The 22,785-nt window shown below is 34.6% G+C and overlaps 1 long non-coding RNA gene and 1 pseudogene across 4 annotated transcripts in view; one reads left to right on the top strand and one right to left on the bottom strand.

The window, feature by feature from the left end:
* Positions 1–22,785, bottom strand: part of LOC141496921 (uncharacterized) — a 1,073,688-nt gene that overhangs the window by 436,423 nt on the left and 614,480 nt on the right. The gene's annotated exons all lie outside the window — the stretch shown is intronic.
* Positions 1,860–3,601, top strand: LOC141503217 (ubiquilin-1 pseudogene; annotated as a pseudogene).

Raw genomic sequence — 22,785 nt, forward strand, 5'->3', positions numbered from 1 at the left:
TTCTTTCCACTCTGTGACTTCTTCACCTTTCTACAGCTCCATTTATAGGAACCAAATTCAATCACTTGTCTTTGTTAGGAGGTACCAACTCCAACTTTCTGTTAAACTGAATTTAAAATGTCAAATATGTAATCTAATTCATGAAATACTCTGAGTGAAAAGAGAGTGGAATAACTTGAATTCCAATGTCATTTGCTAGCATGCATGTGTACATGCTTGTGTGCATGTGTGTGGGGGGGGTATTGGAGGTGAGGATCAAAGGTGGGAAACAGCTCCAAACTTTAGTGTTGGAGTCTTCTTAGTGCTTCATCTACCAAATTTTCAGGGAAAAGCCTAAGATGCTAGGGAAATAACTCAACTGCCTGTGCAGGGCAGAGACACTGAGGGAGGCCCCTAGTCCCTCCCTCCCTGTCTGTCGGTCTGTCTGTCTTTTTGGGCCTAGGGGCCCGGGAGGGGGAGGAGGAGGAGGGGAGGAGGGGAAAGAGGGAGGGGGAGGAAGGGGGCAGACATACAGGTAGGAAGGAGGAGAAAAGGAAATGAGTCAAGGGAGGAGGAGGTGGAGGTGGAAGAGGGAGGGGAGGGGGAGAGCAGGAGTTGGAGGAGGAGGCAGGGAGGAAGGAGAAGAAAGTGAAGAGAGGAGGGGGGATACAGAGGGAGGAGGGGAGAGTGGGAGAGGGAGGAAGGGGAGGAGAGATATGGTGGAGAGTGGAAGAGAGGCAAGGAGGAACCGGAAGAAAGGGAAGTGAGCCAGGGCAAGAGAAGGAGGAGGAAGTGGAGAGAAGAAGGGAGGGAGGAGGAGAAAAGAGGAATGGAGGATGAAGGGAGGACTAGAGGGAGAAGAGGTAGGAGGAAGAGGGAAGGAAGAAGGAGAAAAAAAGGCCAGGGAGGAGGAGGAGCAATTCAAAGGGTCCTCTCCTCCAGGCATGCCAGTAGCTGTCCCTGTGGCTGCAGAACAGCAAAGAGCAGTGCCAAGGCTAGCCCAGGAGAGGGTGTTCTTCCAGTGTATGTCTCAGGGAGATGCTGAGAGTATCCAGCTGGAGAAGTTTCTGTGTCATGCCAGGCTTGGGCCCACTGAAATTTGGGGCTCTCAGCAGTGGGGAATACCATCTGTATCTTGGGGAAGAACTGTGGAGTCTGAACAAAAACCAAGGATTATTATCTTTAATTTAGGAAAAAACCTGATATCTTATTCTCCGATCTTGCTATCTCTTATACTGTAAGTTTCTTCCTTAAGGATATGATTTCTCTCTCTTTACATTCAGTTTGGATTAATGTAAGTATATGGAAGCAATGTAAAGACTGACAAATTTTGCCTTCTGTGGGGCTGAAGATCAAGGAAAAAAAGGACTGTGTTAAAAGGAAAAAAGAGGAAAGCCGGAAATTGCCAATGTGTATCTGAACTCAAACTCGACATTCTTCATGCTTGTCTGTCTAAAAGTCTGATTTCCTAATTATGTGCGACCTCATCTAGGCTTTGGATTTCTAAATATCTTTTCTGATGGGGCAATGTGGGCTCCCCTCCCAGGTGCAGCAAGATGATGAAGTCACACTGCATCTTCCTGCCGCCGTCGAATTCTAATTTTCCCTCTGCTCTGGAATTCCATGGAAAGAAGCAATTCTGAAAATGAATTGCGAAATCTGAAATCTGTCTACTTCCGGAGGGAGCGGGGCATGGGAAAGCGGCGGCGCTAAAGTCATCACAGTGGGCGCTTCCTATGACTCACCGCCGGTGCCATCACAGTGAGGCCGATTCATCGCCCGGTAAACACCGCTATAACAGCTAGGCCAGCTCCCCGCCCTGGTCACCGCGGCCTCCATCTCGGCTGGGCCCGGCTCCTCCCCTGGGTCCTATCGCCACCATGGCCGAGAGCGGAGACAGCAGCAGTCCCCGGACACTGCCGCAGTCGCTGGTGCCGCCTCCCCGGCCAGCGACCCCCAGCTCCTCAGTGTCACTGTGAAGACCGCGAAAGAAGGAGGAGGAGTTGGTGGTGCCTGAGACCAGCTCCGTGGGGCTGTTGATGGAACAAATCTCCCCACGACTCGAGGCCCATCCTGACCAGCTGGGGTTTGTATTTGCTGGACACGTTTTCAAAGATGAAGACTCTCTGAGCCAGGACGGAGCACATGAAGGACTGACTGTTCACCTCATAATAAAGACACCAGCCCAGGGCTACCCAGGTCCGCCATCCCAGGCCGCCGGCGGCCACCCCACCTCCACAGGAGCATCTGCTGGCAGGAGCTCGGTACCAGCTTGCACAAGGAGGAGTCGTCCTTCGGGTCTGGGAGGCCTTGGAGGTCTGGCGGGGCTAAGCAGCTGGGGCCTGAACGCTTCCCACTTTGCTGTACCATGCAGCCAACACGGCGGCAACTCAGGGCCAACCGGGGCATGATGGTCCAGATTATGGAAAATCCCATTGCCCAGTGCCTGCTGTCCAACCCGGGCCTGATGAGGCAGTTAATGATGGCCAGCTTTCAAAGGCAGCAGTTAGTCGAAGGGAATCCAAAGATTGGTCACATGATTAACAACCCAGCTATAACGAGACAAACCCTAAAACTTGCTAGGAATCTGGCAATGATGCAGGAAATGATGAGAAATCAAGACAGAGCCCTGAATAATCTCGAAAGCCTACCCGGTGGATACAACCCTTTGCGGCGGATGTACGCTGACTCTCAGCAACCCGTGTGGAATGCAGCACAAGAACAGTTTGGTGGTAAACCGTTTGCTTCAATGCTGAGCAAGACAACCTTTACCTAAACCCTGGGCTCCACCATCTGGTCCCAAGAGGTCAAGGGCCAGCAGAAATGCCTCCAGCGAGGTCGCTGGCACTGGTAGCAATGTTACTGGTAGCACCACAAGCTCTATCAGACAAAGTAGCACTAGGCCAAATCCGAGCCTGGAGCTCACATGTTCCACACACTGGTAATGCAGAGTTTATTGCAGCAGATAACGGAAAATCCACAGCTTATGCCAAACATGTTATGAGCACCCTGCATGAGGATCATGATGTAGTCAGTAAGCCAGAATTCTCAAGATCTCACTACTCGGATGATGCTAAACAATCCCCTATTGGCTGGAAATACTCACCTTCAGGAACACGTGAGACAGCACCTTCCCACTTTCCTCCAGCAAATACAGAATTTCAACACACTATCAGCAATGTGCAATCCTAGAGCCATGCAGGCCTTATTGCAGATTCAACAGGGTCTACAACCATTAACAACAGAAGCTACAGGGCTCATACCACGGTTTACTCCTGACCTGGGAGGGAGGGGAAATGCCTGAAGCCCTACAGGAACCAATGTGACTGGTTTGGCACCTAAGGAAAACACAAGACAGTCAACAGGCACTACAGCACCTAGATGCCAACAGTTTATTCCACAAATTTTGCAAGCTCTTGCCGAGACAAACCCTCAATTACAAAATGTGGAAGTCAGCTTTGAACAACTGGACCAGTTCAGCACGATGGGTTTTTTGAATGGTGAAGCAAACTTACAGGCTCTGATAGCAACAGGAGGAGATATCAGTGCAGCCATCGAAAGGCTATTGGGCTCCCATCATATTGACATTTCAGGAATCTTGGGAAAATGTAAGGCATTTTGATAAGGGCACTTAAGTCTTTAAAACACCTGCTTGGTTTCATTTTGACTCTTGCAATTTTGTTCTGTTAACAACTAAACCAATACAATGCCTTTGAAGGTGGAGTGCAGTAGCTTTTTTGTTTTGTTTGTGGGAATCGATGCTTTTTCACCAATAGATGTTTCATGCATCAAACGCTTCCCTTTGTTCTGCATTTATTGTGATTTTTGTAAACTGATATCAACTTTACATTTGGGTAAACAGGTTTTGTCCTTTGACTGTCCAGTTTATTTGCTCTTGAAACATTAGCTTATGGTATTAATTGATGTTGAATTAAAAGTATTGAAAACAAACAAATGATTAGATACTATAATTTCTGGTACAATCTTGCCTATTGTGACTTAGGCATGTATCTTTGCTAATAGAGTGCTGTACAATTTATACTACTTAATGAACATTTTTGCTTCATTTGTATAAAATACAGTATGCACATCTGAAACTTTGCTTTTTGAGAAACATCCTTTGCAATAGAAAAGTGGAGCAGGATACTTTCAACCAAAAAGTGAGAGAACGATTCAGTATGTAAACAGATACTTCTCTAATTGTGTAGAATCTTACAGCAACTTTGAGAAACATCTCTCAGCAAAAGTGCTGTTTAGGCAACTTCATTGAAAATATAGCAAAAATGCTGATCCTTTTTAGCTCTTTAAGTGTAATTTTAATTTTTCAGAAAACTATATTGGAACATTGTTTGGACATTCACAGATCAACTGTAAATTCCCTTCAAGGCTGTTTTGCAGACTGAAGAAGCACTGTATTATTCCAAGAAAGTGGTTTTGCCTAAGACCGTTGAGCTTTACTATAGTGATTCTAACTTGCATCATGATTTAAACTGAGAAATAATATTACTTTCACTGAAAGTGCCGTGATGTTTCATTTACTTTTTAACTAACATGTGAAAATAGAAACCTCTGTTGGTTTCATCAGTTTCTCTTGTGCACAGGCGATAAATAAAATAAAAATGATTGTGAGCCACTTGTTTCCAAACTGTTGGTAATTCAACAAGACTAGTTTAACATTATGCTTTTCAGAGGCTCAGAAAGGAGACATTTTGGAGGAAATCTGCCTCCAAATTGGACAATGGGTAGTGTAAAATGTACTGTCAAACACGTTTTGTAAAGAGATTGGATATTTCTGGTTTGTATTCGAAAAGTGCTTTTCTAACATGAGGTGTGTGATCAGACCAGTAAAAGAGAACTCACTGATGCACCCACATTCATTTTGATATCATAAATTAATATCTTACATAGAATATCAACTATATAATGAAAAATCAGAAAATCAATAAGGAAATCTAAAGTTTCGATTTCCATGTAATTTAAAAACTAGAATTTCAAAGAGGTAAGGAATGAAGAGTTGCCAAATTCATTTCACAAATAGATTGGAGATTTTATATTCTCACTACAGAAGTGCTTTTTCCTTTAAATAGTGTGGCAGATCAGAATTGTATATGAGAATTCAGATGACACCATCAAAATTCATGATGACAGCATAATGATATATTATACATGAAATTAATGTTATACATTTCTCATACATGTCATAAATGACAATAAGAGAAATTTAGAGATTAAAATCTCTGGGATGATGTCACTTTAAAAGCAAAACTTTTACAGAATTAGGGTATTCAAAAAACCAAAATTTCATTCGAGAAAACTCTTGAAATCTTTCTTTTTGTGACTTTTTTAAACATAGAATTATAGGTCAAAACTGTAATGAAGAATGCAGTTATTGCATTTTAATATAATACTTTACAAGCAATTTGGACCTCTGAATGAAAAACAATGATTGTAATTTACAAATCCAAAGTTTATTTTTCATTTAATTTAAAAACCAACCTTTTGCAGAGTTAGGAAATAAAGAACTGCCTAATTCATTTCAGAAATATATTGTAGAATTCTAGTTATCATTTCAGTAGTTCAGTTTTGTAATGCAGATTGTCAGATCAGTACTCTAATTGAGAAATCAGTTGATTGCATCAATATTCATTATGACGTCACAATGTAATGGATTATATGGCATGTAAAACTCTTGATGTAAAACTATGAATGAAATTCAGAAATCCATTGGTTCCATTTGTACTTAATTCAAAATCCAGTCAAACAAAGTGAAAGACTAAACAACTGACAATTTCATTTGAGAAATAGATTGGACATTTCAGGTTATCCTGTGAGCAGCAGTTATTTTAAAATACAGCATCAGATCAGAAGAGTAAATGAAACTGGAGATTCCTTCATCAACATTCAATACAATGTCAAAATTAATGATTTTTATAGAATTGATATATCAGGTAAGAAACATAGCAATTCAAAGTTTGAGTTTGCTTTGAATTAAAAAGCACTCTTGTGGTGACTAGGTGGCACAGTGGATAAAGCAGGGCCCTGGAGACAGGAGTACCTGGGTTCAAATCCAGTCTCAGACACTTAATAATTACATAGCTGTGTGGCCTTGGGCAAGCCACTTAATCCCATTTGCCTTGCAAAAACAAGGAATAAAAAGCAGACTTTCAAAGAGGTAAGGAATAAATAAATTTCAAATTCAATTCAAAAATATCTTTGAGATTTCTGTTTTAATAATCAGAATTGCTTTATTAACATAGAATTTAAGAGAAGAAGCTAAATTAGAGTTCAAATTGCCACATTGGTATTTCTTATGATGGCATAATCTTGTGTCATTTTGGTAATTTAACCCACAAAATTGCACTTAAATAAAAACAGAGTTTTAGACAAGTAGGGAATAAAGAACTGCCAAATTCATTTCAGATAGACACTGGAGCTTTCTTGTTTTCATTTCAAATGTCCTTTTTTTTCAGCATAGAATGTCTAATCAGAATTGTAAATAAGAATTCAGACTATTACCTAAAAATTTATTAAGACATTTTGAACAAAGATTGGAGATATCTGTTTTTTATTTCTGAAATACTTTTTAAAAAAAATTTAAAGTATGTAGGGCGGCTAAGTGGCACAGTGGATAGAGTACCAGCCCTGGAGTCAGGAGTACCTGAGTTCAAATCCGGCCTCAGACAATAATTACTTAGCTGTGCAGTATTGGTCAAGTCACATTTACCTTGCAAAAAAAAGAAACAAAAATAATTTAAAGTATGACCAACCAGAACTGTAAAAGAAAAATCAAATTGCTGCATGAAAATTCAGTCTGACATCATGTAGAAAAATGCCTTCTATAGGATGTCGACTACAGAATGAAAAATCAGAAAAACAATTGAGAATTCCAAATCTGTGGTTTGCCTGTAATTAAAAAACTAGACTTTCAAACAGGTAAGGAATTAAAAATTGCCAAATACATTTCAGAAATAGATTGAAGATTTCAGGATCTCCCCGCAGAAATGCTTTTTTCTTAAATAATATCAGATTAGGATGATAGAATTCAGATTTCTGCATCAAATTAATTATGATGCTATAATGTTATTTCATGTATTTGTAATTAAGACCTCTGCATGCCAAATCAGAAAAGAAATTTAAAAATCAAAAGAATTGGATGACTTCAATTTAAAAACCAGACTATTGTAGAGATAGGGTTTTCAGAAATCAAAATTTCAATTGAGAAATAGATTAGGGAAATCTGCTTTCTTTTCATGAGTGTTTTTTTTTAAACAGAAAATGATAGGTATGTAGGGTCAATGAGAATACAAACTGCTGCAATAAAATTTAATTTGACATCTTAAGGCAATGCTTTATATGTAATTTGAAATACTATATAAAACCAGGCATGGAATATAGAAATCCAAATTTTTAGAGAAAGACGAAATCAATGAATTCAATATGTGACTAAAAATAGAGAAAAAATAAACCAAAAACCCCCAATTAAATGTCAAATTAGAAATTCTAAAAATTAAAGGAGAAATTAATAAAAATCGAAAGGAAGAAAACTATTGAACTAATAAATAAAAGCAAGCATTGGTTTGATGAAAAAAAATAGAATTGATAAACCTCTGATCAATTTGATTTAAAAAAAGAAGAAAATCAAAATTTGAGAATCATAAATGAAAAAGGTAAGCTCACCACCAATGAAGTGGAAATTAAACCAATAATTTAGAATTAATTTGCCCTATGCTACATGAATAAATTTGAAAATCTAAGTGAAATGGACAAATATTTGCAAAAGTATAAATTGCCAAGTTCAAATGAAGAAGAAATTAAATACCTAAATAACCCTATCTCAGAAAAAGAAATTCAACAAGCCATTATTGAACTACCGAAGAAAAAATCTCCAGGGCCTGATGAATTCATAAGTGAATTCTACCAAACATTTAAGGAACAACTGATTACCATTCTATATAAACTCTTTGGAAAAACAGGTGAAGACAGAACTTTGCCTAACTCTTTCTATGACACCAATATGGTGCTGGTACCTAAACCAAGAAGAGTTAAAACAGAGAAACAGAATTATAGACCTATGTCCCTGATGAATGTAGATGCAAAAATGTTAAATAAAATCTTAGCAAAACAATTACAACAGGTTATCACCAGGATAATGACCAAGTAGGATTTACTGCAGAAATGCAGGTTTCATTCAATATTAGGAAAGTTGTTAATATAAATAATTATATCAATAATAAACATAGCAGAAATCATATGATTATATGAACAGATGCTGAAGAAGCTTTTCACAAAATACAGCACACATTCCTACTAAAAGAGTTAGGAAAAAAATGGATTGTTCCTTAGAATAATAAGCAGAATCTATCTGAAACCATCAACAAGCATTATATGCAATGGGGATAAGCTAGAGGCATTCTCAATAAAATCATGGGTGAAACAAAGATGCCCATTATCACCACTACTATTCAATATTAGAAATGTTAGCTTCAACAATAAGAGAAGAAAAAGAAATTGAACGAATTAAAACTGGGAAGGAAGAGAAAAAACTCTCACTCTTTGCAGAAGACATAATGATATACCTGGAAAATCCCCCAAAATCACCTAAAATACGGGGAAATAATTTGCAACTTTAGCAACATCTAAAGTTGTAAAATATACCCTCATAAATCCTCAATATTTCTATAAATGACTAGCAAGATGCAGCAGAAAGAGCTAGAAAGAGAAATCCCATTCCAAGTAACTTCAGACAATATAAGATACCTGGGAGTCTACCTACCAAGGCAGATTCAGAAAGTTTTTGAAAACAACTACAAAACACTTCTCACATAAATTAAATCAGTTTTAAAAAACTGGGCCAATATCACCTGCTCATGGATAGGCTGAGCTAATATAATAAAAATGATAATTTTACCTAAATTAAACCACTTGTTTAGTGCCCTATCAATCAAAATTCCAAATAATTGCTTTAATGATTTAGAAAATATTGTAAGTAAATTCATATGGGTAAATAAAAAGTTGAGAGTCTCCAGGGATTTAATGAAAAAAAGTGTATTAGAAGATGATTTAGCCCTACCAGATCTAAAACTATATTATAAAGCATCCGTCTTCAAAACTGTCTGCTGTTGGCCAAGAAAAAAGAATGGTGGATCAGTGGAATAGACTAGGTGCAATAGCAGGAGGTGATTATAGTAATCTGCTGTTTGATAAACACATAGAGTTCAGCTATTGGGATAAAAACTGTTTCCTTGCTAACAACTGTTGGGGAAATTGGAAATTAGCAAGGCAGAAACTTGGATTAGACTAATACCTTACATCCTATACCAAGATAAGATCAAAATGAATACAGGATTTAGACAAAAAACAATATTATGAGCAGACTAGGAGAACAAGAAATAGTTTACCTGTCAGATCTATGGAAAAGGCAGCAATATATGACCAAGGAAGACATGGAGAACATCATTTAAAATAAACAAGACAATTTTGACTACATTAAATTAAAAAGCTTTTCCATAGACAAAAGCACTGTAACCAAGTACAGACAGTAAATTGGAAAACAATTTTTACAGCTAGTATTTCCGACAAAGGATTCATTTCCAAAATATACAGAGAACTGACTCATCTTTTAAAAAAAGACAAGGCATTCCCCCATTGACAAATCATCAAAGAATATACAAAGCAATTTACAGCTGAGGAAATCAAAGTGATCCATAATCATATGAAAAATTGCTCTAAATCACTTCTTAATGAAATGCAAATTAAAGCATCTCTAAGGTACCACTTCATACCTCTCAGACTGGCCAATATGTGGGAAACCTGGGAGAATAACATGCTGTTGGTGGAGTTGTGAACTCATCCAACCTTTCTGGAAAACAATTCATAAGGATGTCCAAAGGGCAATGAAAATGAGCATACCCTTTGAACCAGGAATATTACTACTGCGTCTGTACACTAACGAGCTTGTGAAAAAAGGTAAAAACATCACTTGAACTAAAATATTCATAGTACCCCTGTTTGTTGTGACAACGAATCGGAAATTAAATGAATGCCCATCCATTAGGGAATGTCTTAATAAACTGTGGTATATGTATATGATGGAAAACTATTTTTCTATTAGAAACCAGGAGGGATGGGAATTAAGGAAGTCTGGAAGAATTTGTATGAACTGATGCTTAAGGAGATAAGCAGAACCAGAACATTGTGCACCCTGACAGCAACATTGGGGTGATGACCAACCTTGATTGACTTGCTCATTCCATCAGTGTAACAATCAGGCACAATTTTGGGGTATCTGTGATGGAGAATACCATCTGAAACCAGAGAAAGTACTGTGAACTTTGAACAATGACCAAAAACTATTACTTTTAATTTTTTTTTAAAAAGCATCTTACTATGTAATTTTACTCTCTCTTATATTTTATTTTACTTCCTTAAGGATAGGATTTCTCAGGGCAGCTAGGTGGTGCAGTGGATAGAGCACTGGGCTGGGAGTCAGGAGTAACTCAGTTCAAATCCGGTCTCAGACACTTAATAATTACCTAGCCATGTAGCCTTGGGAAAGCCACTTAACCCCATTGCCTTGAAAAATCTAAAAAAAGAAGGATATGATTTCTCTCTCATCACATTCAACTTAGATCAATGTATATTATGGGAACAATGTAAAGATCAAATGCTTTTCGTGGGGGCTGTGGGGAGGGAAGACAGGTTAGGGGAAAAATTGTAAAATCCCAAATAAATAAAATCTTTCTTTAGAAAAATAAATTAAATAAAATATCCTACATGGTGTCACCAGTGAAGCCCTGTTTTCAGCCACTACAGAGACACTTAGATTGAAGGTGAATCCCAAAGCACTCCTAGAAGAAAAAAAAAACTGGTTCTGGAATGAAGAAGTAACTGAAAGAATGTTTTTATAAGTTGTTTAAGTCAATTAGGGACACATTAAAAATTGTGTTGACAGAAGTGGAACCAAACTTGGTATTTTGCCACAATTATGATAACTTAGACATAGAGAAATTAAGGTCAGAATTACTGATGTTCAAATTTTAAAAAAGAAAATAGAATACGTTATATTGAATATATTAATATATCTTACTATATAACATATAAGATAATATAAGATAATTAATATAATATAATATAATATAATATAATATAATATAATATAATATAATATAATATAATAGATGAGACGAGACGAGACAAGACCAGACAATACGATATGATATATGATATTCTATACTATAATACACTATACTATAATGTAATATAATATGATATGATATATGATATGATTATGTTATATCATATTATATTTATTACATTACATTATATTATATGTTAAATATTAAGAATATAATATATTAAAAAGAGTAATAAATTCTGTTCAAGCACCCTTAATAGAAGTTCTTCATACTAGAAAAGAAAAACTAAAAAGTTTATATGATTTATAAATATTAACTCAAAAACAGAAATTTTGAAACAAAGATACAATTTATTTCAGGATTTTTTTGCCTCACTGACAAACAAACATTCAAGCACTAACAGATTGATAAATCTGGGCCACACAACTTGAATCTAGTCATTCATTGACTGCAGGAATTAGGCAAACAGAGTAAAGTAAAAGAAGTCCTGAATCAAAGAAAAATAAAGGTCTAGGATTGAAGGGTTTTTGAATGAAATGAAAGAAAAGATGGCAATATAAACAAGCAAGAATGAGGGTAAGGTGGCTAAAGAGTTTTTGGAAAATTGGATTCTGCATTGACACATGATGAATGCAGAGCTTAGAAGAAAAGGGTTTGAAGTTCTGTAAGAACAATTTTCAGGAATCGTTTCGATCTCACTCTGAAAAAGTTATTTTTATAGGGATGATTTCTGGAACTTTTTAACAAAAATGCCTTAAGGTTAAAAAATAGAAGTAATTAATTTGATTCTTTGGTTGATACAAAGTAAATAAATAAGTAGTTATTGGCATTGGAATCATAACCATGAATTTTTTATGTAAGCCAATAAAAACTATGAACTGAGGGTTAGACATTGCTTCTAAAAATTACTCCATACTGGATAACTTTATACTGGGTTTTAGATGTCATTTGTTGGGATTAATAGAATACCAAAGAAGATAAGATGATTTTCTCAGTAATGTCATTCTAAAATGATTAATTATTGTCATTAATGTCTTGTCTTAATTATTGTCATCTGATTAGTAATGTTTCATGTGCTAAATAATTGATGTTGGTATGTAATCTTTTTCTCTTGTAAATACTAAAAATAATTGTTAAGCCAGATTATTTCCCCTTTTGATCTGAATGCATTAGATCATAAATCTGTTACAGAATATGAAAATTAAGTTTGAAAACTTAATATTTAATGAGAACTTTTTGCTTAAACTAAGAAAATAATAATGATAAGAAACATTGTTGGGAAAAAAGCATGATAAAATACTCTTACACAATCTATGAGGGTGCTCTGGACTTTCTACTTTACCTTTTACAAGACCTTTGCAGTCCTGCTGAGAACATATTGTCAAATTCTGAAATATGGCTCTTAAAGAATTTAGAACCCCTCCCAAACAAAAGAGGAAATTTAATCATTTAAGTTAGCAAAGGATGTCTTTGCATGGCACTACCCTCACTATAAACAACATAATGTACAAGTCATGCCATAATTCATATGATACCATGGTCCTCTTTGATCATAAAGGACAATAACAACAATAAATGTATGAATTATAATATTGCATTAATTTGAACCAACATTTCTACAGAGGATTACCATTATTATTATATACTCCCCTATTATATGATTAATGAAGATTTACCACCTGAAGCAGAATTTGTCAGACTTTAATAGGATAAACTTCTTAATTTAGATTTCATTATATGAATACGATTTCTCAAAAGAACACTAATCATAATGTCAGTAGCTCAATGGGAGTGACATCTGTGACTACACATCAATGAAAAAAATGTCTACTAGGAATAATTGGGGAAGGGTGACCTTAATAATACTAAGTTTCCATGTAACTCTTTTTTCTATACAACACTTTTCCCCATCTGGTTAATGATGAGCTAGGCTGTGACATACTTTTATACAATTTGACTGCCTATGAATCTACCTGAAATCAAACAGAATTATTGAATAGTATAAATACTGCCATTGTTCTGCCTTTCTTCTATCCCATACATTCCATTGAAAAAGGAAAGTGCAAAATGTTGTCTCATTGTTTTTCAGGGTGATAAACAGAAGAGATAAGCCCAATTGGAAATTCTGATGGCATAATAAATACCATTATACTACTGCTAGGGGGAGGAATAATTCAAACAACCATTTGAATTACAAATAACAGAAACCAGGATGTATGACAATTTATTGGTATTTAGATATTGGAAACCTGAAACTCTGAGACCTTTTCTTGTGTTAATATTATACTGTCTTAGTTAGAGAGAACTTAGAGAGCACACAGTTCTCAAAAACATGCATTAATAAATTCACACTGGAGGCTAAGTGGCACAGTGGGTAGAGCACTAGCCCTGGAATCAGGAGGACCTGAGTTCAAATCTGCCCTCAGACACTTAATTGTTACCTAACAGTGTGGCCTTGGGTAAGCCACTTAACCCCATTTGCCTTGCAAAAGCTTAAAAAACAGTTCTTAATAACTTCACACCTAAAATTTCCTCGATAATTGAGGGGAAATTATTTTCCTTTTTAAAGCATCTATCTAATAATTTTTGAAGGATTCCTTTCTAGTTCAGGTCTTCAGAATATTGCAACTGAAATTCTCTGATTTTTCAGGTAAATTGTGTAGACTATTTTATATTGAATGTCTATTAGGCACTTAATGCAAATGCACTTAAATATGCACTTAAAACTTGAAAAAACATATAGGTCCAATACTCTGAGATCAGAAGAAGAGGTGTCCCATTCCCCTCAAGGGTCCATTAGTTACAGGAATGACTAAACAACGTGCTGATCTATGGGACATCTAACAACCATTCGAATGTAATTCTTCTGATCAATTAGTTTAGGTAATTTGATGCTAGTCGTTACTAAAACTTAAAATATTGAGAGTAGACATTGAAAATCCTTTTCTTATCAGATGAACTTTAGGTTTTAAGGATTTCCATAACTGATGGCTTCTGCCATCTCCCCTTAAAAGGGGTTCCTTTTCTTCTATCTTGTCTACATTTTTGTCTTACTATTTTGTCTGTTTTTCAGAAACTCCCTTTACTTGGGTCTTGTTTAAGTGTTACTTGTTGATTCAGTTATCACGAAAGATTTCTAAAGGTAAAACAAGACGAGGGACTCACCCACAGGTGGACTGAACTCACAGTCCTGGACCCTACTGTCAGAGTGAAGAAGACCACTAACAAGCCAGAGCTTGTGACACAGGGGGTGAGGAAGCTGCTCACAGTATGGGGATGGGAAAGGGTGCTTGTGGTCACTCAGACCAGAGCACAGGACCAAAGAAGGGTAAATGCTTCTCTTTAGATTGTACAACTTTGAAAGAACTGGAAATTTATAAACTACCAAAACTAGCTCTGAAAGCAGCTGCATGGAAACCCCAAGCTTGGGATTCTGTTTTCACCATCCTAGAGTGAAGTACAACTTTAACATAAAGTTAAAAGTCTAAAAATAGGCTGGAAAAAATGAGCACACACCAAAGAAGAGAATCTCACCATAGCAACTTGTTATGGAACAGGGAAGATCAAAACACAATCTCAGAAGAAGCCAACAATGCCAAATTTGTTACATCCAATGTTTTCAAAGCAAATGTCAATTCATCTGAGGCCCCAAAAGAATTCCATGAATAGTACAAAAGGGATTTTAAATATCAGCGAGGCAAAGCAAACATTGAGAAAACAAATGGCAGTGACCAAGAAATTCAGGAAAAAAAAAACAATGAACACCCTGATAAAGGATACACAAAAATAAAAAAAAATACTGAAAAAAATCACACCTTAAAAACCAGAAAAAATAGTAAAAGAGGCAAAAAGATGCAGTCAAGAGAAAGTCCTTAAAAAAGCAGAATCGTTCACATTAAAAAAAAAGATGAAGCTTGTTTATTTAAGTAGATAACTCTGCAAAAAATAGAACTTGAAAAATAAAAACTGATACATGAATATTCCAAAGCTCTTATGGTAGAAAACACTAACCACCTCCCAAGGAAAAAAAAAAACTTGATGGAATATAATTATAGATGGAAACATATTTTTCATGTCATTTTTATTTTTGGATTTATTTCTTTTGGATTTGTTTCTTCTTTCACATCATGACTAACATGGAAATATATTTTAATTGTTTGCAATATGATGGGGGGAGCAAGAGGAAGAAAAAGAAAAAATAAAAATGAATGGTGAAAATTCTTTACATGTAATTTGAAATAAAAATATTATTTAAAAACAAAATTAAAAAATGAGAGTTGACCAAATTGGCTTTAGACAGACCACTTATTAAATAGTATCACACCCTGTAAAGATATGACCCTCTATGAAGGGGGAATCTCTGCTCATGAAGAAGACCTAATGTTTACTTCTTTAGAGGGGACCATGGACACTTCCATAATGTGCCATTGGTTCATCCTCTGCCTCAGTCCCTTTTATTGCAATGGGCACTTTCCATCCCCACAAATTATAGCAAAAAATTTGATTAAAAATCATGCTCAATACATCTTAGTATATTGTGGTGTTTAGGAGATAAAAAAAATAGTAGTTAATTGTTAAGGAGTTTGGAATTTAATCATTTGCACTTAGAAGAAGCTTAACATAAACAGAAATACTTTCATGAGTTTTAGGGTACCACTTTGAAGAAAATGATTCAAACAACAATAATAATTAAATTTTGTAAAATTGAATGAGGCAGGGCAGCTAGATGACACAGTGGATAGAGCACCAGCCCTGGAGTCAGGATTACCTGAGCTCAAATCTGGCCTCAGACACTTAGTAAGTACCTAGCTGTGTGGCCTTGGAGAAGCCACTTAACCCCATTTGCCTTGCAAAAAAAAAAATAAAAACACCTAAAAAAAGTTAATGGGGTAAATAAAAATTAAACTATTTTCCTGAATCTCACTAGACAGATTGTTTTGTGTTTTTATGCATTTATACAGGTATGTATATAGGTATTCCAATTGTATTTTATAACTGCTACCTATTAACCTTAGTTTGATCATGAAAAGAGTAAAGATTGCTTAAATCAAAGACACCTGAACTGCTAGGTCAAAGATTTCCTAAACCTTCTGCTGTAGTTCAGAGAACCCCCTGTGACTCCCATTTCAGAGACCTCCCCCCTCTGACCATGTCAACATTAGACATCTCAGACCATCTTTCCAAAAAAACCTGAAGAAAAAACATCTTAGAAAATGCAGGGAAAGTTGTGTTATATTATGTTTTAAAACTTGTATCAACTTTATGATCTTAACCAAATTACGTTAGCTTTATTTAACTAAATTTTCTTTGCTTTTAAAATATTTTTCCCTGTCACAAATAAAGGTAGTTTTCCACATCCAATCTCCTGAAAACCTTTGAGTTCCATATCTTTCTGTCATCCTTTTCTCCTTCCCCCCTCCCCATGGCAGTAAATAATCCAATGTAGGTATTTCTATAATCAATAACTATTTAGAGTATCTTTTCATGACTATAGATAGTTGATATTTCTTTATTTTATTACTATCAGTTTATATCCTTTGATCATTTTATCACTTGGAGAAGGACTTTCATTCTTATAAATTTGACTCATTTCGCCATATATTTTAGAAATGAGTTTATATGAAAAACATTGAGTGTGAAAATTGTGTCCAAATATTCTGCATTCTTTCTAATATTGGTTGCATTAGTTTTGTTTGTACAATCTTTAAAAAATTAATATGTTATAAGTTATTCATTTTGTAATTCAGAACATTCTCTATTTCCTCTAAAGATTTCCTCTTGTATTGTGAAATTTGTGATTTCACTGTATCAGCAATATTTTTAGAGAAATATCTTTTTAAAAAATTAGATGCTGTTAGATTATGATTTATGCTTTACAAAGAATATGATGGAATTCAAATTTTAAATATTGTCTAATATTAAATCAGATATATTTTTGACAAAAGATGACAATAATGATGATAATGATGATACTAGTATTTCATGAGGAGCCAAGAATTCTTCATTTCTCTAAGTTTCATTTGCATTTTACTTTTGATGGAGTTAAATGCTGCCTACTTAGGAAATGATGAACTATCCTCCTGGTAACCCCTATGCAGTGCTTATTTTTCATTTAACTGTTTCTGTATTTCCCCATCATTTTCATCAAACTCCTATAAGAGTTGCAGGAGAAATATGTCAAGCATTTTTAATATTTTTAAAATTTTAATTATTTTTAATTTTACAATTTTCCCTTAATCTCTCTTCCCTCCCCCACCTCCACCCCCACAAAAGGCATTCTGTTAGTCTTTACACTGTTTCCATGTTATATATTGATCTAAATTGAATGTGATGAGAGAGAAATCATATCCTGAAGGAAGAAAAATAAAATATGAAAGATAGTGAAAAAAATAGTAAGACAACATTTTTTTTTAAATTAAAGGTAATAGTTGTGGGTCATTGTTCTAACTCCACAACTTTTCTCTAGATACAGTTACTATTCTCCAATGCATTTACCTCAAAATTGTGCCTGATTGCTGCGGAGATGGAATGAGCGAGTCCATTATGGTTGACCATCACCCTCCATGTTGCTGTTAGGGTGTACAATATTCTTCTGGTTCTGCTTACCTCACTCAGAATCAGTCCATGAAAAACCTTCCAGGTATCCCTGAATTCCAATTCCTCCTGGTTTCTAATAGAAAAATAAGGTTCCATCACATACATATACCTCAGTTTGTTAGCCCCAATTAATGGGCATTTACTTAATTTCCAATTCTTTCCCACCACAAACAGAGCTGCTATGAGTATTTTTGTAAGAGTGATATTTTTACACTTTTTCATAATCTCTTCAGGTTATAGACTCAGTAGTGATATTGCTGTTTGTACATGAAGTCTCTGATTAGAAGAGAAAGAATTGCCTTGAAAAAGAATGATGATGACATGATTTTAGGTCATGAATTTAATTTCAAACTCAGAATGAGGAAAATGAAGGGAAATTCATAAATCAGAAGTTTCCCCAAAACTTAATTTAAATAAATCATTTTTGAAACATAACATTTTAGTACTTGGAACTTTTACAAGAAAAATCATTTGTTTGAACTCAAATGCAATGGCAGTATTGTGTCTCTAAAGAAAGAATGTCATAGCATGGAGGAAATTTGGACTTCAGATTATGACATCACAAAAGCTATATGACATCGTACTGTCATGTCAGATACAGACTGGAGAACTCTGAATGTTCCAAGATAAAAGAAATTAAGTGATTACTACATCCGATTTGGCCTAAATTTCAGCAATGATGTTTTTTAAATGGAAGACAATTAGGAACACACAGTTTATTTCAAGAAATAGACTGAAAAATGATCATTTCCATTTCAGTATCAGTTTTTGAAAATAGAAAGATAATATTTCAAATTAGAATATGTACTGTGCCATTCTAAATGTATTATCACCTCACAAAGATGCTTCACTTGTAGAACTTGAAGGAAGAATGACAAAACAGAATAGAAATTGCAAAATCCAGAAGTTTGGGAAACCAGCATTTGACAGACATGAGTTGAAAACTGGTTTGCTGTTTGAAACCCAAAACATCATTGCTGAAACTTTTTATAGACTTCAGATTTTCATATAAAAATGGATTTTTGAGCAATGAATCTCTGATTGGAAGGAAAGCATTACCTTGAAAATGCATTATGATGACAATTTTAAGTAGTAAATAGAGTGGCAAATCCAATAGGAGGAAAATGAAAACAAATTTAGAGATCAGAATTTCCTCCTACCTTAGCTGCAAATGTCAACTTTAGCAGATATAGGATTGACAGAACTCAACATTTTCAGGTGAAAATTAAATTCTGGATCTCTGATTTCCTTTCAGAATTTGATCTTTGAAAAAAATATCATACCTTGGAAGATGTTTTGAATTCAGATTGCTACATCATAATTGCACTATGAAATTATAGTGGCATGTCTTATTTTGGCCCATGAACTCAGAATATTCCAAGAAAATGAAATGGAGACATCAAAAGTTGTGGTATGACATGATTGTCAAACAACCAGAAATTGAAATTGGGAGATATTTCAGAACATGTAGATTAATTCAGGAAATAAAATGATTAACTTAAAATTTACTTTTGTGAAGTGAGTTTGGGAAGACAGAATGTAAGAAGAGATTTTAAATTCGAATTTGTCTTGGCACATCATAAATACATTTACCTCATAAAGTACCATCACATGTGGAATGAAATGATGGATGAATGAGAATACAGATCACAAATTGGTAAATCAAACAATGTGGTCGACTCTCCTTTTAGAGATCTCAGTTTTGTAAGGTTATGCCTGTAGAAACAAAAAAATTCATATCAGAAATCTGTCATAGATTTCAGATTTTTCTGTCACAATTTGATTTTTAAGCATGAAATCTTTGATTAGAAAAGAAATAGAATTGCCTTGAAAAGATTGTGATATGATTTTAGTTAATGAATTTAATTTTAAACAAAATTGAGGAAAATGAAGGGAAATTCATAAATCAGTAGTTTCCCCTAAACTTCAGTTAAATAATTCATTATTAAAAACAAGACTTTTAGTACTCAGCACTGTTATGAGAATAATTAATTGTTTGAACTCACATTCATCTTCAGAATTGTGTCTCTGAAAAAAGAATGCCAGAGCATTTAGGAAATTTGAATTTCAGATTAATATATCACAAAAGCATCGTACTATCATGTCAGATATGGACTGGAGAACCCTGAATGTACCAAGATAAAAGAAATTAAGTGAATACAGCTTCTGGTATGGTCAAAACTTCAGCAATGATGTTTTTTTTTAAATGAACACTTTCAGTAATACATAGTTACTATCAGGAAATAGAAAGAATAATGATCATTATTTATTTATTATTATTATTATACCATCATCACATAGGGAACATGAAGACAGGGAATGAGAAAACAGATGTGAAATTTGATAAACAAACAATTTGGCAAACCCTCCTTTCAGAGACCTCAATTTCCTAAGGGTATGCCTGTAGAAAAACAAATTTTCATTTCAGAAATCAGGCACAGACTTCAGATTTTTCTGTCACTATTAGATTGTTAAGCATGGAATCTCTGATTAGAAAAGCATTAGTATTGCCTTGAAAATGATTGTGAAATGGTGGCTAGGTGGCACAGTGGATAAAGCACTGGCCCTGGAGTCAGGGTTCAAATCTGGTCTCAGACACTTAATAATTACCTAGCTGTGTGGCCTTGGGCAAGCCACTTAACCCCATTTGCCTTGCAAAAACCTTAAAAAAAGAAAATGATTGTGATGGCATGACTTTAGGTCATGAATATAATTTCAGACTCAGAATGAAGAAAATGAAGGGAAATTCATAAATCTGAAGTTTCCCTTAACCTTTAGTTCAAATAAGTTATTTTTGAAATGAAACCTTTTAGAACTCAGAGCTGTTACAGGAATAATTGTTTGTTTGAACTCAGATTGATTTTCAGAATTGTGTCTCTAAAGAAAGAATGTCATAGCATTGAGGAAATTTGACCTTCAGAGTACTATGTCACAAAAGCTATATGACATCGCAATGTCATATCAGATATGGACTGAAGAACCCTGAATGTACCAAGATAAAAGAAATTAAGTGAATACAACTTCTGGTTTGGCCGAACTTTCAGCAGTGATTTTTTTTAAATGGAAGAATTTAAGTAATACATAGATTATGTCAGGAAATGGAGTGAATAGTTATCATTATTCATTATTATTATTATCATTATACCACCATTGCATGTGGAATGCAAAGATGGGGAAATGAGAAAACAGACCAGAAATTTGTAAACCAACCAATTTGGCAAACACTCCTTTCAGAGATCTCAGTTTCCTTTAGGTATGTCTGCAGAAGCACAAAATTGTGTTTCAGAAATTAGTTATAGAATTAAGATTTTTCTGTCACAATGCTAGTTTTGAGTATGGACTCACTGATTAGAACAGAAATAGAATTGCATTGAAAAAGAATTGTGATGACATGATTTTAGGCCATGAATTTAATTTCAAACTGAGAATGAGGAAAATGAAAAGAAATTTAGAAATCTGAATTTTTCCCTGACATTTAGTTCAAATAATTCATTTTTGAACATACCTATAATTAATATAATGAACATACCTATAATTAATACCTATAATTTTTAGAAAAAAAATTGTTTCTTTGAACTCAGATTCAATTTCAAAATTGTGTACCTGAAGAAAGAATGTCTTAGCATTGAGAAAATTTAAACTTGATATCGCTATATCACAAAGGATATGGGTTATTGTACTGTCATCTCAGATTTGGACTGGAGATCAAGTTCTGGTTTGGCCTAAATTTCAGCAATCATATGTTTTTAAGAGAAGACCATTAGGAACACACAGTTTCCCTAAAGAAATAGACTGAACAATGATCATTTCCATTTTGGTATCAGTTTTTGAAAATAGAATGTCAGATAAGATGTTGAATTAGAATTTTCACTGTGCCATTCTAAATGATTTATCACTGCACAAAGAACCTTAACTTGCAGAACTCGAAGGAAGAATAACAAAACAGAATAGAAATCGCAAAATCCAGCAATTTGGGAAAACTTCATTTGAGAGACACGGATTTAATACAGGTTTACCATTTGAAAACCCAAACATCATTGCCAAAACATTTTATAGAATTCAGATTTTCCTATAATTAGTGGATTTTTGAGCAATGAATCTCCGATTCGAAGGAGAGTATTTCCTTGAAAATGCTTTATGATGACAATTTTAAGTAGTAAAAGGCATTGCAAATCCAATAGGAGGAAAATAAAAAGAAATTTAAAAATCCCAATTTCCTCCTAACTTAAATGCAAATGTCACCATTATCAGACAAAGGATTGTAGAAACTCAACACTTTCAGGAAAAAATTAAGTTTTGGATCTCTGATTTGTTTTCAGAATTTGATCTTTAAAAAAATAATATCAGACCTTGGAAGTTGTTTTGCATTCAGATTGCTACATCACAATTTCCTTATGACATTATAATGTCATGTATTATATTGGCCCAGCAACTCAGGAATATTCCAAGACAATGAAGTGGAGAAATCAAATGATTTGGTATGTCATGATTCTCAAACAAACAGAAATTGAAATTGGGAGATATTTAAGAAGACAAAGATTAATTCAGTAAATAAATTGATTAACTTCAAATTTTCTATTGTGAAGTGCATTTCAGAAGACAGAATGTGAGATGTGATTTTAAATTTGCTTGCTTTTTCATATCATAAAAGCATTGACCTTATGAAGCAACATCACATGTGGAATGCAATGATGGAAGAATGAGAAAACAGAACACACATTTGTAAACCAAACAATGTGGTTGACTCTCCTTTCAGAGACCTCAATTCCCTAAGGTTATGTATGTCAAAACACAAAATTTCGTTTCAGAAATCATTCATAGACTTCAGATTATTCTGTCACCATTCAATTTTTAAGCATAGAATCTCTGATTAGAAAAGAAATAGAATTTACTTGAAAAAGATTGTGATGACATGATTTTAGGTCATGAATTTAATTTTAAACTAAGGATGAGCAAAATGTAGGGAAATTCATAAATCAATAATTTTCCCTAAACTTTAGTTCAAATAAGTCATTTTTGAAATGAATTCTTTTAGTATCCAGAACTGTTACAAGACTAATTGTTTGTTTGAACT

Source organism: Macrotis lagotis, chromosome X (assembly GCF_037893015.1).
Source record: "Macrotis lagotis isolate mMagLag1 chromosome X, bilby.v1.9.chrom.fasta, whole genome shotgun sequence".
Taxonomy (NCBI): Eukaryota; Metazoa; Chordata; class Mammalia; order Peramelemorphia; family Peramelidae; genus Macrotis; species Macrotis lagotis.